Here is an 11,040-nt window from a genome sequence, read left to right on the forward strand (position 1 = left end):
TCTACTCCCGTAAAGATTTACACCCTCGGAAACCCTGTACAGGGTCGCTATGGGTCGGAACCGACTCGACGGCACTTAACAACAACAACAAATATGATAAAATGAGTAACAAAATGTTAATACAGCCTTCCCTGCTATCTGAAAGTAGACTGTTCCTTTCTTAAGCCAAAATGACAGTGCGATTAACAAAACCATTAATCTATATGGGAAAACACTTGTAGTGTTCCCAGACTTCAAAATATAATCTTTCAAATCAAAGCAAGTAACAGGCACAGTTTAGAGGGATCAAGGCTAGATGCTGCATGTAGTTCCCCGGGGAAGGAGCGTAAGAGTGCTCGCTGTTCTCGCAGCTTCTAGTGGCTGACTACAAAACAAACGCAGAAGGTTAGTTTTACTTTTCTGTGGGTTGTTTTTTTTTCCATTAAAAAAAAAAATCTCTTAGGCTTTTGCCTAGAGAAAACAGTAGGCCTTTCGTAAAAAAACGAAGTGCTACAAAGTGAACTTCCGACAAGTAGGAGATGCCTGTAATACAGTGTGGTGGCTTCACACGATAAGCACTGGACTGTGAACCACAAGGTCAACTGTTCGGACCCACCAGCCACTTCGCGGGAGCAAGATAAGGCTTTCTGCACCGGCCAAGATTTCCAGCCTCCAAAACGCTATGCAGGGTCACTATGAGTCAGAATCAACTCGACGGTACTTAACAGCAACAACCTCTAATAGAATCTAGGAGGTGGGTAGATGGGTGTCCATTGTACAATTCTTTCAACTTTGCTCTTCATTGAAGTTTTTCTAAAATATATTATTAAAAGAGAGAGATTCCACAAGAAAATGTCTTTTTGAGTTACAAAATGCACTCAGATTTTTTCATTCATCTTCTCTTCACCCTACCTGTCACCGCATAATTTTTACTTCTATGAATCACTTAGGAACATTTCTTTAAAGATGGCCAAATATGGTTAGAAAGCATTGAATCCAACCCATTTATCAGAGGATACAACAGAGTCCTTAAAGAGGGAACAGACTTGGCACAAACTAAGACATTGTAAGCAGCTCTAGGTGCAAAAAGGAGGTCTCTCCCCTTTCTCTGTTGCTCTTGGTCCCAGCATGCACTTCCTTCAGTTGGATCATGTTCTGGAAGGACGAGAAAGCCAGTGCATTTGGAAATTTTTAATGGCGGTTTAAACGTTGGTTAGGGTGTTCAGGTTTCCCACAAAGAAGGGTATCGCCGTGGTCTGGTAGCTAACAGAGAGAATGTGAGAACTGCTTTAGTGACTATATTCTGCCGTTTGATAAAAGGTTCATGCTTGAATCAGCTGTTACAGAACGTCTGGATTCTGTTCATAGAGGCTGGGCTCCCTCCCTGGAGGGGTTGTTCTGCCCGATCTCAGACACATTCTATTATTTTACGAAGTTAAGGATATAGGGAATTCAACAGCTATTTTTCTGAGGTTTTGCCATGTGCAGGGCACAGTGCCAAAAGCCACAGGCGAATAGAAAACTATGAGCAAAATATAGCCTCCAGAATCTAGTTAGGAATATGAAAGACATGAAGGGAAAGTGAAAATTGTTTATGTTGAATTGAACAAAAGAGATGACCCTTTTCCACCAAACCTGTTACTAGTTGCGGTCAAGTTGATTTTCAGCTCATGGGGACTCCATGTGTGTCAGAGTAGACCTGTCCTCCAAAGGGTTTCAATGTAAACCTCCAAGTCTTTCTTCCAAGGTGCCTCTAGGCGAACTCAAACCTTCAACCTTTCAGTTAGCAGCTGAGCATGTTAGCCATTTGCACCACCCATGTTGTTGTTATGTGCCATGGAGTCAGTTCTGACTCATAGTGACCCTGTACAGGGTTTCCAAGGCTGTAAATCTTTATGGGAGCAGAAAGCCTCAACTTTATCCCACAGACCAGCTGGTAGTTTCGAACTGCTGACCCTGAGGTTAGCAGCTCCTTGCACCACCCATACCTTATTGAACAGCTAACTCTAATGAGTAGAAAAACATTCATAGGTATAGACTTAAAGTTCAGGCGGTCCTAGAGAAATAAAATAACCCACTCCATTGAGGTTTTCTTCCTCCTCATACGACAAGCACTGGAATGCAAACCACAAGGTCCACAGTTTGAGCCTGCCTGCTGCTCTGCAGGAGAAAGATGAGGCTTTCTGCTCCCGTGAGCACTCAAACCCTAGGAAACCCTATACAGGGTTACTTTGAGTCAGAACTGAGTCAGAAACTCCTAGTTGTCAAAGCTATTCCATTTTTAGTGGTGACGGTTCTCCCCACTCTCCTGGCTACATTTTAAGATGACCATTACCTGATCTCCCAGGCATGGCTGTGTGTCATTCACCCTCCGTGAACACAAATTAAAATATCCTCCCATGACTCAATGCCATCATGAAGGTTTAACTAAGGCTTCCTGCATTCCATCTCTCACTTAGAGGGAGAGCACTCCAAGACTCATGGTCTACCTCCTAGAGCTCATCCCCTGATCCCCCTTGTCCATGCAGCACTACAACTTGTCATCCAGTATCTGTGGGGTCAACTTGGCCTCATGGTGAGCCCACGTGTGTCACAGTAGAACCATACTCCACAGGGTTATCAAGGATTGATTTCTCAGAAATAACTCATTAGGGCTTTCTTCCCAGGTACCTCTCAGTGTACTTGAACTTCCAACTTTTCAGTTAACATTAACCATTTACACCACCCAGGGACTCCATACTTATTCATACCCCGTCATTAATACCCATTTTTTCTTCATTTTTATTCTCCCAAGCCAACTAGTCCCCATATTGTGATAATGTTTCCTCCCAAGTCTCATACTACTTTGGGTCATCATTAACCCCCATCCAAATGATTACAGTAGTCCCTAGAGCGGAGCACCAAAATTATCCGTTACCCCCAATCCTAGTCCCTAGGATTTTGTTAATTCAGGCTACACCCACTGCCATATGACTGTCTCAGAGTCAGTTAAGTGCATGGGTGATTTTCCTGTTCAAAAAAGTCCAAATTTCCAAAGAAAAATGTCCAAAAGTATTTGGAGGTTGAAATTTGCATAGCATGCAATTAACCATCTCAATGTGTACAATCCACTAGTATTTAGTGCCGTCACAATGTTGTGTAGCTAATAGTTCTCTCTAGTTTCAAAATTCTCTCATCACACCAGAAGAGGCACCCTCCCCACCTCCTCACCCCATGACAGACATCCATTAAGTAATGAGTCCTTGTTCTCCCTTTTCCCACTCCCTGGAAACCACTAATCTGCTTTGTCTCAAAACTTCTCATTTTCAGGGTCCCCACAATGACCTTCTAAGTTATCTTTCTCATCTTTTCTTCCGATACTCCTCATAGATAAAATATCCACTCTAGTCAAATCTATCAATCACTAACGCAACACAGCACTCAAATTGTTTTCCCTTCTGGACTCTGCAATTGCCCATACTTAGAATTCCTTTTCAGTACCTCTCTGTTTAGCCAATTCCTTTCCGTTTTGTATTTTCCTATTCCCATGAGGGGGTTTGCCCCAAATGTCGAGCCCATAAACATCTCTTATGCTCTCTTAATTTTGAGATTCTTCATACCTCTGTCCTGCCCTTCCCTGGCAGTTGTATACATTACCTAGATTGTAATTCTGCACTGATTGCCCTATCAAATTGCAAGTTCCAGCACTAAACAAGAAAGAAAGAAAAGCTTTTAGAAACTTTTAAAAAGTTGGGTAATGATACATGAAGTCAGAGAGAAGAGACTGGATGCCTCCATTTTGGCATCAAAATATGTGAAATTAACATGACACGGTAAATGGACCCATGCTTGTCTAATAAAGTCAGAGACCTTCTTCTAACAAAGAATTGCAGAGATATAAGCAGGAATATGGACCCCTGGTGTGGTGCTGCCAGATCAGCACAGGGCTTTGAACCACAAGGTCATTGGTTCGAGCCCACCACCTGCTCCCACCTGCTCCTTGGAAACCCTATGCAGGGTCATTATGAGTCAGAACTGACTCAACAGCACTTAACAAGAACAACAAGTAGGAGTATGCATTCAGTCCATTCCTAGTTCCAATCAGGAAGTGTTTCTCACTCTCCTACGGTTGTCTTGACCTGTGTCAGAGAAAGAAAGAAAGGTCATTCTTACTCTAAACTCCCACCAGTTCAGCAAGGACTCTGTCAATAGAAGCCATGAAGGGATGGAATTTGCATTAAGAAAGAATGATCTGAAAACAGATGAATTGTTGGAACGATAGACATCAGGTTTAGAAGTCCCCAAAGCATCCTTCATAGGTCTCAAGTTTCATTCTCTTTAAAGCTAGAAGTAAATAGAGAATCCAGAAGGCTAGGGAAGGCTAAAACAAAGTTAGAGGACAGTGCCATGGGAAAACACGACTCTGCTGAGGGTAATAGGCTTACAGAAAAGTTATCCAGAGAGCAGATAAAGGATAGCAAGAATCCATGTTATTTGGGAGCGTGTTAGAACTATTCTCAGACCCCACATTAAATCCATTGAATCAGCATCTCTGGAGCTCAAACCCCAGAATCTGTGTTTTAATGAGTTCTCCAGGTGACTCTGGTAGCGTAGTGGTTACGAAATCGGGCTGTGAGCCGCAAGGTCAGCAGTTCGAAACTACCAGCTGTCCCACAGGAGAATGATGAGGCTTTCTACTCCTGTAAAGATTTACAGCCTCAGAGACCCTGTAGGAACCAACTCCACAGCACATAACCACCACCACTACCTTAGCAAATTGGTGGTGGTTATAGTTCGAAACTACCAGCTGCTCCATGGGAGAAAGATGAGGCTTTCTGCTCCTGTAAAGATTTACAGCCTTGGAAACCCTGTACAGGGTCGCTATGGGTCAGAACCGACTCGACAGCACTTAACAACAACAACAACAACATATTAGTAATATAACTTCTAGTGTGGTGCTGTGGATGTGCACTGGACTGAGAACCATAAGGTCCAAACGCACCAGCTTTTCCTTGGAAACCCTCAACAGGGTCTCTATGAGCTGGAACCGATTCTACGGCACTTAACAACAATTATTCCATTATAAATTATTACAGAATTTGTTGCTGTTAACTGCTCAGTAGGATCTGAATCATGATGGTCTCATGTGTGACAGAACTCAATGTTGCCCAGTCCTGCACAATCCACATGATCAATTTCAGGTTGGACTACTATGTTTTATAGAGTTTTAATGGGCTAATGTACAGACATAGGTAGCCAGGCTTTACTCTTAGTCTGGTAGTGCTGCTAAAACAGGTCCACAATGGGTGACCATTCTTGCTGTTGTTGTTAGGTGCAATCGAGTCGGTTCCAACTCATAGCAACCCTGTACACAGCACAAAGAAACATCGCTAGGTTCGGCACCAAATTCACAATCATTGCTACGCTTGAGCCCATTGCTATCACCACTGCGGCAATCCATCTTTTGGGGGTCTTCCTCTTTTTCACTGATCCTCCACTTTACCAAGCATGATGTCCTTCTCCAAGAACTAGCCCTTGCTGCCTGTTTGTCTTAAGTATGAGAGACAAAGTTGTCATCCTGGTTTCTAAAGAGCATTCTGACTGTACTTCTTCCAATACGGATTTGCTTATTCTTCTGGCATTCCATGGTACTTTTAATATTCTCCTCCAACACCATAACTCAAATGCATCAGTTCTTCTTCCTTATTCACTGTCCAACTTTCACATGCATGTGAGGTGATTGAAACAACCTTGGTTTGGGTCAGGCTCACCTTAGTTCTCAAACCAACATTTTTGCTCTTCAATATATTAAGGAGATTTGTGCAGCAGATTGGCCTAATGTAGTATGCCATTTGACTTCTTGACTGCTGCTTCCAGTGTTGATGGTTGATCCAAGCAAAATGAAGTCTTTGCAAGAAACATTCACACACACACACCCACACACAGAGTGGACGGAGAAGGGCAGCTTGGACATTGGATACTCAAATGGGGAGGGGGGGACTACAAAGGCAAGAAGTGACTGGCTTACAAGCTTTCAAGAGGGAACCTAGTGCTAGGGAGCATGGCGGAAGGCAGAATCTCCAGTGGGTACTATTCAATCTGTCTGGGCGGAGCTGATGAAAGGAGATACAGATGGGTAACTCGTGATACTGTAGTGAATAATGCTTATCAGGACAGATTATGAGGGTTGAAAATGCAAAGGTAGAAGTTTTGTAACAAGGAAGGGAGTGATTGATTCTCCAGGATAGGAGCGGAGGCCTCTGGGACCATCAACAGAGAAGAGCCGAGAGCGGGACACTACCCAGAGAAACAGAGATGCCTGAGGTGGAGGCAGAGATGATGACGTGGAGTGATGAAGCGACTGGGGACTTTGGACCCAGAGAGGGAAAGGGACTGTGGGCTGAAAACTGGGGGGAGGAGGGGGATGTGTAGGGAGCGGGTTTCTGGGATATACCCTTTGGGTGGTTGATGATGCGTGGAGGGGATTGGAACCATGGCAGTGAGATGATGTACGATGGAATGAATGTAAAACTAAAGTTCTCCCATGTAAACTATCATATAATTCACAATAAAACATTAAAAAAAAAATGAAGTCTTTGACAACTTCGATCTTTTTTCCATTAATTTGATGTTATTCATTGGTCCAGAGAATTTCTGTTTTCATTACATTGAGGTGCAACCTATACTGAAGGCTGTGGTCTTTGACCTTCATCAGTAATTATTTTAAGTCCTCTTCGCTTTCAGAAAGCAAGGTTGTATCGTCTATATGTCAAAGGTTCCTAATGAGTCTTCCTCCAACCCTGATACCACATTCTTCTTCATATAATCCAGCTTCTCTGTTTATTTACTCAGTATACAGATTGAATAAATACAGTGAAAGAATACAACCCTGGCACACACCATTCCTCATTTTAAAACATTCAGTATCCCCTTGCTCTGTTTGAATGATTGTGTTTTAGTCTATGTACAGGTTCCTCATGAGCACCATTATGTGTTCCAGAATACTCAATCTCCACCAGGTTGTCCATAGGTTGCCATGATCCACACAATAGGAAGCCTTTGCGGTATTCTCTGCTTTCAGCCAAGATCCATCTGACATTACCAATGATATTCCTCCTTCTATGTCCCCATCTGAATCTGGCCTAAACCTCTGACAATTCTCTGCCAACGTACTGCTGCAGACACTTTTAAATTATCTTTAGCAAAATTTTACTTGGATGTGATATTCATGATATTGTCCTAAGATTTCTGCATTCCGTTGGGTCACCTCTCATTGGAATGGGTACTATATGGATTTCTTCCCAACAGTTAGCCAGATAACTGTCTTCCAAATTTCCTGGCATAGATTAGTGAGTGCCCAGTGCTGACTCAATTTGCTGAAAGATTTTGATTTGTATTCCAGCAATTCCCAGAACCTTGTTCTTTGCCTTTAGTGCATGTTGGACTTCTTCTTTTAGTATTACTGGCTCTTGGTCATATGCTACCTCTTGAAATGGTTGAATATCAACCATTTATTTTGGGTACAATGACTCTGCATATTCCTTCCATCTTCTTTTGATGCTTTCTGCATCATTCAATATTTTGCACATATTGCAAGTCAAGGCTTGAATTGTTTTTCCAGTTCTTTCAGTTTGATTCCCTTTTGATTTCCTAACATTTCATTATAATATTTGACTTTGTCTTCTCAAGCTGCCCTTTGGAATTTTCTGTTCAGCTCTTTACCTCCTCACTTTCTACATTTGCTGTAAAAAACCATTCCTCTTCAATTTGTCATTCCTGGTATAGTAAACCATGTGACTGTCAGATTCAAAATGGCCAATGTCAGTCCATTTCAGCTCAAGAACGCTTAGGATATCAGTAAGTATGCGTTCCATTTCATTTTTGACAACTTCCGATATTTCTAGACTCATACTTTGTATATTTGATGTTCCAATTATCAATGGATATTTACAGCTGTTAGTCCTCATTTTGAGTTGTGTCCCATCAGTAAATGAAGGTTCCAAAAGCTGTACTCCATTCATGTCATCACAGTGAAATCTACTTTGAGGAGGCAGCTTTTCCCCAGTAGTATTGTGAATGCCTTCCATCCTGAGGGGCCCATCTCCCGGCACTACATCTAACACTATTCTGGTGACTTCATCATGTTTCAGTATTTGACATCCTGGTGCTGACAGTGTTCTACTGCTATTCATATGCTTTTCAGTGGCTAAATATTTGGAAGTAGTCGTCTGTCTTCTTCCTACTCTGTCTTAGATTGGAAGTTCAGCTGAAACCTGCCTGTCCACCCTGGGTGACCCTGTTGGTTATCACAATACCAGTGGCATACCACCCAGAATCACAGCAACGTGCAAGTCACCACAGTACAACAAACGGACAGACCGGCGGTGGTGGTAACCATTCCAGGATTTGAAATATTGGTAGCACAAATCCAACATTACAGCAACATCTTGATAGATTTTCTCAAAGGATGAAGGATGATCAGGGGACTTATTACAAAGAAATATTTTTAAAAAATTAAAAAATTTCATTAATGAGAAAAGGGTCAGGAAAGTCATGCCAAGTAATTTTTTTTTCCATCTTGATAATGCACCTGCTCATACTTTGAAGGCAGCTAGGACTGTCCTATGAGAATTTTGTTGGGAAGCTATACCTCTCCAACCCTGAGTCAGAATGGACTGGACTGCAATGGACCTGGCTTTGTCCGCCACGATCCCCAACATCATTCACTCTTGTTGTTAGGTGTCACTAAGTCTGTCTGACTCATATTGACTCTGTATAGTGTTTCCAAGGAGTGACTGGATGGTTTGAATTGTTGACCTTGCAGCGAGCAGTTCAGTGCTTATCCTACAATACCACACCAGAATTCCAGCCCCAACATCATAGAGACATGGAAACTACAATGTTTCCACCTGTACAATACCATTGGTAGTAAAAATTCATACAATCATTTAGCAATATGTATCAAATGTTCATACCTTTTGTCCTCATAATTATATATCTGGGAATACATCTTAAACCTCTCTTATTTCATATAAAAAATAATGTTATGTACAAAGATGTCCATCAAAATAATATTTATAATAGCTTCTACATAGAAAGTACCTAAGTGTAAAGGCATAAATAAATTATCTTGAAAGTCTTAAAAGTTGTCATGGCTATACAATTAGTGCTAGAATATATGCATTCCTAAAACAACCATACTACATAAAATCACACAATAAAAACCAGAGAACTTAGAAAAATGAAATGGGGTTAAGGTAGGACACAGAAAGATTTTCTCCAGTAGCACATTAAAAAAAAAGAAAAGAAAAAAGGAAACTAGTATCAAGGATAGCATAGTTTTACATATGGTAAATGGCAAGAAATCCATAAACACTAAAATAAATAAGACACTGTCTCTTTAAAAAGCCTTGAGGTATTTATATGGGCATTGGAATGACTAGCTTGTAAATTATTGTGGTTGTTTTTGTTGTTAAGTGTCCTCGAGTCGGTTCCGATCCATAGGGACCCTGTATAGAGTTTTCGAGGAACAGCTGGTGAGCTTGAACCACTGATGTTGTGGTTCAAACTGGCTTTGCAGTCCAGCGCATTAACCCACAGCACCACACAAGGTTCAGTTATTGTAGTGGATGGAGGGTTATCAAAGCCAAATCCAGGTGTGGATGTGTGGATATTAGGAATTGAATTGTATACTACCCTCCACCACCACCCCCCCCCCCCGCTCCACCACACACACAAATTTCTAAAAATCCTTACCATTACACCTATAGGAGTCCTGGTGGTGCTGCAGGTTGATGCGGTGGACTGCAAGTTTGGTTTGAACCGCAAGGTTGCTGGTTCAAGCTCCAGCCACTCTTTAGAACCCTATACAGGGTCTCTATGAGTCAGAACAGACTCGATGGCACTTAACAACAATAACCAACCTATAGATGTAATCCTGTTTAGAAATAAGGTTATCTTTGTGATGTTAACGAGGCCATACAGTGTGTGCCCTGGTGGTGGCGGTTATGTGCCATGGAGTCGGTTCCGACTCATAGCGACCCTGTACAGGATTTCCGAGGTTGTAGATATTCATGGGAGCAGAAAGTCTCATCTTTCTCCCACCAAACAGCTGGTAGTTTCGAACTGCTGATGTTGAGGTTTGCAGCCCGATTCATAACTACTACGCTACCAGAGACAGTAGCCCTTGGTAACTAAGGCGGTATCGTTTATAGCATGCATCATGAACTAAGGCAGCCGGTCTATATTGGATATGTGAATGTATGTTCCTCTGGGGCATTTTCTGCATTCATCTGTTGTTTCATCTGCACAAAAATACACATAAGAAAATATAGCATGTTCCTTAGGCTCAACTTGCTTCTTACTATATCATTTGCAATGGTACAAATTAATATTTTCAAAACAAGTATTCTTGCTTAACATAGCTTCGTAATAAGTAAATAAACATTGATATGTGCTGTTTATACTGTCTCAGAAAAAGTCCTCTTGTGAATAAAGAATAAACTTCAGAAAGTTTGTGGAAAAACTCCATTATCTTTTCATTCCATTTTTCTAGGAACATTTTGAAGGCCCTCATATGTCAATCTGTTTGGTGACTACATACTTGACTACTGAAGTAAGTTGTTTAAATGTTTTGATGACTTATCTTAAAATCATTATTTGATGACTAAAATAGCTATGAAACAGCTCTAATAAACTTTGTTCTATCAGACAAGTATTAGATCAGATGACTCTGAGGTCATTTCCAATGCTAATGATGAGATTCTATGATAATATATTATTTTCTTAATAATAAAGGACTTTATTTTTAGATAAGCATAAACAAGCTCCCTTCCCAGGAGGTTAAGATTAAGTAAAACTCCATGACTTTCAAACAGGAATTAGTTATAATAAAAGTAAATTTGCTCACACAATTCCGAATACACAAAATTGAAAGGAATGAAAACAAATTACATATATATATATATTTTTTTGTTGTTATTGTTAAATGCCGTCGAGTCGGTTCCGACCCATAGCGACCCTGTACAGGGTTTCCGAGGGTGTAAATCTTTACGGGAGTAGAAAGCCTCATCTTTCTCCCAC

At 41.2% G+C, this 11,040-nt stretch overlaps 1 protein-coding gene across 1 annotated transcript in view; it reads right to left on the minus strand.

Annotated features, from left to right (window-relative positions):
* The window catches only part of HS3ST3A1 (heparan sulfate (glucosamine) 3-O-sulfotransferase 3A1), a 152,010-nt gene that overhangs the window by 112,524 nt on the left and 28,446 nt on the right, over nt 1-11,040 (minus strand). The window lies entirely within an intron of this gene.

This window comes from Chrysochloris asiatica, unplaced genomic scaffold (assembly GCF_000296735.1).
Source record: "Chrysochloris asiatica unplaced genomic scaffold, ChrAsi1.0 scaffold00054, whole genome shotgun sequence".
Lineage (NCBI taxonomy): Eukaryota > Metazoa > Chordata > Mammalia > Afrosoricida > Chrysochloridae > Chrysochloris > Chrysochloris asiatica.